This window comes from Sinocyclocheilus rhinocerous, unplaced genomic scaffold, assembly GCF_001515625.1.
Source record: "Sinocyclocheilus rhinocerous isolate Xijiao unplaced genomic scaffold, SAMN03320098_v1.1 scaffold161, whole genome shotgun sequence".
Taxonomy (NCBI): domain Eukaryota; kingdom Metazoa; phylum Chordata; class Actinopteri; order Cypriniformes; family Cyprinidae; genus Sinocyclocheilus; species Sinocyclocheilus rhinocerous.
This window is the reverse complement of record NW_015627226.1, coordinates 952,785-959,652: the sequence shown is the minus strand read 5'-3', so window position 1 is coordinate 959,652 and position 6,868 is coordinate 952,785. Positions and strand designations below refer to the sequence as shown.

The window sequence follows — 6,868 nt, the reverse complement described above, 5'->3', positions numbered from 1 at the left end:
GGGGGGGGGGGGGAAACAGATTTTTTCAAAATATCTTCTTTTGTGTTCCACAAGAATGTCATGACATGACAGTAAGTAAATGATGACAGAATTTTCATTTTGGGTAGACTATCTCTTCAAGCAAAGGCAATACCTCTGTGCGGCTCCTTTGGTGGTTGATACTGTCCCTCTGGACGCATGGAAGTTGTGATCTCGATAGCATCAACTTGGTATTTGTTCAGGAATGTCTTGTTCATCTCAACTTTCTCTGCAATAGACAAAGACCCTCCCCTGGAGCACACAGTCTCCCAACTGTCTGCTTTCCACAGCACACCAATTGGATCTGCTGATGCAGTCTCCTTCTGGAGACACCTATGAAAAGCACTTTCCAAGCTGTCGGACCTTTGCAGCTCCTTGTGAACAACTGCGCCCACAGTCTTTAGTTTTGGCTTCCATTTTGGACTCTCCTCAGTTGTGGGTGGTACATCCTTTGGAGTCGCCAGTGTGGAGGAACTCTCTGAATTAAGAAGTAGCATTTCTGGTCGTGCCACTCGCCAAAAGCCCTTGGGAGGAGCCCAGTGCCTGGGAGAAGATATTGTTGACTTCATTGCGATGTCCCCTTGAGGCTCACCAGCTACACCCACTGCATTGTTTTCTAGGCTAGACCCTTCACAAATCCCACGGGACATTTCTAGTGCACCTTGAGATGGGCTGTCTATCCCACTTTTGTTGCAAGTCTCATTTTCTCCTTGCATCCCAGAGATGAGTTCGAGCACTTCTTTATCTCCAGTGCTTAATTTATTGCTCTGGTCAGTGTATTCTGTTTGACAAGTAGACTGCCCTTCATCGTCTTGGTTTTTCTTCACTGATTGTTCTGCGGAACCCTCAGGTAATAGATCATCTCTCTCCATGCCCTTTAACTTTCTCTGGGACACTGCTTTGACTTTAGATTGCAGGGCAGAAACGGCTGAACCAGGAGCAGGGGAGCATGAGGAGAAAGATGCTTTAGATTTCAATAGATCAGTGGAAGGTCCAGTTTGAGAGTCATCTGGTAGTGGTTGTGTCCCAGAGAGATCCTCTGTCTCTTTATCCATTTTGCAATGAAGGGACACTTCAAAGAAGAAAAAAATGCCAGGCACAAATTTAAACAAGATGAAGTGGAGGGTTTTGCAGAGCCACTGTTTAGGAAGTTGATGTTAGCAGAATACTAGTAAATATTCTTGAATCCCTCTTATGCACAACAAACTATGTAAGAGTTTGCCTAATACCAATACTTTAGATTATCCACAACAAGCAATCTAAAATGAATACAGGTTCATGACAAGGTTATTCATGACTTCCCCCCCGTCTCTCTCTCTCTCTCTCTCTCTCTCTCTCTCTCTCGATATATATATATATATATATATAAAACATCAATCTGTCATGACATTATTACACGGCATTATATAATATTGTACTGTATAATATCTTACCTTCCTTTCACTGATGGTCCATTTGGGTCTGTTACAGTTTACAGGTTCAGTTAAGTAAATCGCACTGACCCAACATGCAAAATCATTCTTGTCTCTCCTTGCCCAGAAATACTTCAGTGGCAGACAGTTTACAGGTTCAGTTAAGTAAATTGCACTGACCCAACATGCAAAATCATTCTTGTCTCTCCTTGCCCAGAAATACTTCAGTGGCAGACAACAAATGTTACCCATTGATATGAGAAATTACTCCCCTGATGCTCCTCTTCATTCAGCTGTCACCGGCACCTATCACTGCACATCCACTGCTGGTAGATTCCAACCGGTAAGCACTCACTCAATATTCATGATTGGTCTGTTAATCCCCACAGAAATCAGACGGATTAGACAAAAATGGAAAATAAATGCGTACTTTAATTCCTTTGATGTCAACTGCAGCATTTTATTGCATAAGTTGATACAATTCACAGACATGTTATTTAAAAAGTGCACTCAGTATGTAAAGGTCACATGTGATAGATCAAGTATTTTGCTAGTGTATGCTAGTGATTGCAGTCGTACAAATGATAATCTATCTGAGAACCTTGAAAATTCTCAAGTGTTTACATATACAAAAAGCAAAAATACTATGTACTAGATGATTGTTTTATGATCATAATATCCACAAGGCTGTTTTTTTTTTTTTGTCTGCGACTCACAGACACTCAACACTGAAAAAAATAATATGCTAGATGTACTTTAAAATATAGTGCATAATTTTTGCATCCCTCTTCTTAAGTAAATTTCGCATGGAATTTTAAGCAGTGTTACCTAAAAATCTTTAGTCTGCAATGCTTAAATGTTTGAGTATCCCAGTGAATGGTTTTGCTCAAATTTATTAGCTGGTGTAGCACAATATTTTAAGTAGTTTATACTAATAAATTTAAGTTATTTCTACAATAAAAGTCTTGTTTAACCCATTATAAAATGTAAGCTCATTAGATTGATAATTTTAAGTTTTTGTATTTTAAAATACCTAGGTACTGCTCAATACTTAAAATTAGTTATACATTACAATGAGTGGAAGACATAACAGACAACTGGTGAATATTAAATTACTTCTTTATTATAATTTTTTTTTTCCAAACGCAACTTAAAAAAATCTCTTAAAACACTTTTGAAAATGACTAAAAATACAGATTACTGAACAACAGTAAACATTCTGTAACAAATAACAGTAAGCATCAACATGCAGAATTTTTTTAACTTTTATTTTGTATTTGCTGTGCGGCTTGGACGCAGTCTATCAAAAATAGACTAGGCGCCTATCTTTAGTGAAGCAGCGCGGTGAGCCGCCTCTGAAACGTGCCGTGGCACGGCTGGTGTAACACAAGCATTGACTAGAGTGGCCCTGATCAGCTACGGTGGCCGCGCCGCAGCCGTAATGCGTTGCAGACGTGTGCAGTGTAAATCAGGGGTTAGAAGTTTTGCAAGTCAAGTCAAGCAGGATTTTCTGAAAAGAAAAAATCAAATGTATGTCAGGACAGCATGCGAGTAAAATCATTTGAAGGTTATAACTGGAATGGCTATAAAACGCCTGTCTACCGATATATACGCCCATAACTACCGCTACAATGCTAACATATGATGTGTATGTCGTATCATGCAGTATGTTGAACTGCCACTGGTACAACGTCGCTGTAGCACGATTAAATTTTTTTAACTTTTATTTTGTATTTGCTGTGCGGCTTGGACGCAGTCTATCAAAAATAGACTAGGCGCCTATCTTTAGTGAAGCAGCGCGGTGAGCCGCCTCTGAAACCTGCCGTGGCACGGCTGGTGTAACACAAGCATTGACTAGAGTGGCCCTGATCAGCTACGGTGGCCGCGCCGCAGCCGTAATGCGTTGCAGACGTGTGCAGTGTAAATCAGGGGTTAGAAGTTTTGCAAGTCAAGTCAAGCAGGATTTTCTGAAAAGAAAAAATCAAATGTATGTCAGGACAGCATGCGAGTAAAATCATTTGAAGGTTATAACTGGAATGGCTATAAAACGCCTGTCTACCGATATATACGCCCATAACTACCGCTACAATGCTAACATATGATGTGTATGTCGTATCATGCAGTATGTTGAACTGCCACTGGTACAACGTCGCTGTAGCACGATTAACGTTAGCCTATGATCAAAAGCAGACTGTAAAAAATAACCGTACAATGTGTATTTTGGTCTCACAAAAGTTGTGACTCCAGCATGCACGCACATGTTTAAGGGTGCTTTCACACTTGGTTCTATTGCTTGGTCCGAACCCGAGTTCGATTGAGAACAGTTTACTCGCGCGTGACTTGTATTAACAACTTTGGTCCGTTTAGAAACTTTGCCGTGTGAAAGCGAACCGCACCAAGAATAAAAAGCAACACTGTAATAATTTTAATCCCTGTTTCGGAACAAAGCAATCGATCTACAGGTGTGAAAACACCCTAAGTGGACTCGGGTACGGTTCGTGGGTGCGCACCTGAGTTCGGAAGACAGCGTTCACATCATCCAAACGTACCGAACTCTGACGCCAATCGAACCCGGGTGCGCACCAAATGTGATAGTGTGAAAGCACCCCTAGTGTTCATTTGATATCTAGTAAAATATATGATAAAGAAAAGTTCTACTTATTTCACATAACAGCTACTTACCTTCACAGTGGATGAGCAGTCCTCTTCTGAGATCTGGTTTACTAAAATGGCCACCACAAATTGAGCGTTTCAAAGTTAATCGAGTTTGTCACGTGGTATCTGCTTGGATCCTAAAAAATTGTGTTAATTTGACAAAAATTTTGAGTATTGTTGATTTTACTCAGATTTACTTGTTGTGTTTCTTTATTAAAGTAAACCATGAACACAATATGTTATTTAACAGTTGTAGCTTTAAATTAAGTAATGTGCAAAACTTAATTTTTTAAGTAAAATCTGTTTATTTTAATGAGCCATATTTGCTGAGCGCAGACATCTGCTTGGGTCCTAAAAAAATTGTGTTCATTTGACTACATTTTTTTTTATTATTGTTCACTTTACTCAAAATTACTTGTTGTGTTTTTTTTATTAATTAAAGTAAACCATAAACTCAATATGTTATGTACGATTCGTAGTTTTAAATTAAGTAATGTGCAAAACTTAATTTTTTAAGTAAAATCTGTTTATTTTAATGAGCCATATTTGCTGAGATTTGCAGACATCATTTTTTGCAGTGAACTCACTTATATGCACTCCATCTTATCCCAATTGTATGCAATATTACATATGCCACCCAAAACAATAATCTGTTAAATTAAAAGTATTATTCTGTTTACTATATTTTAATATTTAAATTAATATTTACTATAATATTAATATTTTGTGAAAGCTCTCTTTACAAAGGAAAAGAGTGGGTCACTTATAGTGTCAAAGAAGGAACTGGAGGACCTGGAGGACCTGAAAGCAACACACACAGATAGCCAGAGACATGAGCAGAGGGTGATGCCAGCAGACATGCCACCCATTCCTCAGCCAGAACATCAATTGGATGACAGCCCTCCAAGGTGGAGTGAGGTTGAGAAAACTGTGAGAAAGGCAAGGACAGCTTCAGCTCCCTGACCAAATGGAGTTCCATACCAGCTGTACAAGAATGCTCCAGAGGTCCTTCGGTTCCTGTGGAGGCAAATGAAAGTGGCTTGGAAAAAGCAAACCATCCCAAAAACATGGTGAAGAGCAGAGGGAGTGCTAATCCCAAAGGAAAAGGATGCCTCGAACATCAGCCATTTTGACAAATCAATCTCTTGAATGTTGAAGGAAAGATCTTCTTTAGCATTGTTGCTCAAAGGATGATAACATACCTGAAACAGAACAACTTGATTGATACGTCGATACAGAAAGCTGGTGTACCAAGCTTCACGGGATGCTTAGAACATACTAGCATGATATGGCATCAAATCCAGACTGCAAAAAAGGGAAGGAAGAGATCTGCATATCTTATTCCTGGACTTGGCCAATTATTTTGGATCCGTCCCCCATTCTCCCCTATGGACGGCCTTTGAGTTCTTCCATGTGCCAACGACCATTACACATCTGGTCAGAAACTACTTCAAAGATCTGCAATTCTGCCTTACAATAACAGAGTATACAACATCGTGGCAATCATTGGAAGTGGGAATAATGGCAGGGTGTACCATCTCCCCCTTAGCCTTTACCATGGCAATGGAATTGATCATTCAAACTTCCAAATGGGTAGTAGGAGGAGACCGTCTGCAGTCTGGACAGTGTCTTCCTCCTATTTGTGCCTACATGGATGACATGACCACCCTGACCTCAACCATTGCATGTACCAAACGTCTACTGGTAAAGCTTCATGCCAACATAACATGGGCGCGTATGAAATTAAAACCCAGTCAATCTAGAAGCATATCCATTGTCAGAGGGAAACTCGTAGACCAGAGATTCCACATCGATGAAACACCCATTCCAACGGTGTTGGAGATACCAGTTATGAGCCTAGGGCGATGGTACAATGCAAGCCTCAAGGACTCAGATCAGAGTGACCAAATGAGGAAAGAAACCATCAAAGGCCTTTACAGCATAAGTAATACCTTGCTTCCTGGCATGCTGAAACTGTGGGGCCTGCAATTCGGATTGCTCCCTCGTCTAATGTGGCCTCTAACAGTCTACGAGGTCCCCATTACCAAAATCGAGAAGCTGGAGAGAACAATTAGTTCTTATTTCAAGAAGTGGCTTGGACTCCCGCGATGCCTCAGTAATATTGGCCTGTATGGGAAAAGTGCCCTGGAACTGCCTGTCTCTAGCCACACTGAAAAGTACAAATGCACCAAAGTGACACTGGACATGACCCTGACCGAGTCTCAATATGCTATAATACAAGCGCTTCTCCCAGGTAGGCAACTGGGAGGAAGTGGACCCTGACTGAGGCCATACAGCAAGCAAAATCCGATCTCAGGCATGGAGACATTGTAGGACAGGTACAGCAGGGAAGAAGGGGTTTTGGACTTGGGACAAGCCGACCCATATGGTACAAAGCAACATCTGCCCAGAGGAGAAAACTGATAGTAGCCGAGGTCCTGCAGCAAGAGGAAGCAGAGAGATGCACAAAGGCTGTCTCGCAGTCCAAACAGGGACAGTGGACTAATTGGGAAAATCTGGAGTAACGTAAGCTCACCTGGAAGGATCTTTGGGAGATGGAAGGAAGCAGATTGAGCTTCATCATCAGAGCCACCTACAATGTTCTCCCCACACCCAAGAACCTAAACCAGTGGATTGAAGAAGATCCATCATGTCCTCTCTGTCAAACCCCAGCAATGCTAAGGCATATCCTCGTCAGCTGCAAAACCAGTCTTTCCCAAGGACGTTACACCTGGAGGCACAATCAGGTTCTAAGACAACTGGCGATTATCCTGGAAGGAAGG

General features: G+C 41.1%; 1 pseudogene; it reads right to left on the bottom strand.

Annotated features, from left to right (window-relative positions):
* LOC107722473 (uncharacterized) overlaps positions 1-1,073 on the bottom strand; it is an 8,165-nt pseudogene extending 7,092 nt beyond the window's left edge.
* Positions 1,074-6,868: the final 5,795 nt, after the last annotated feature.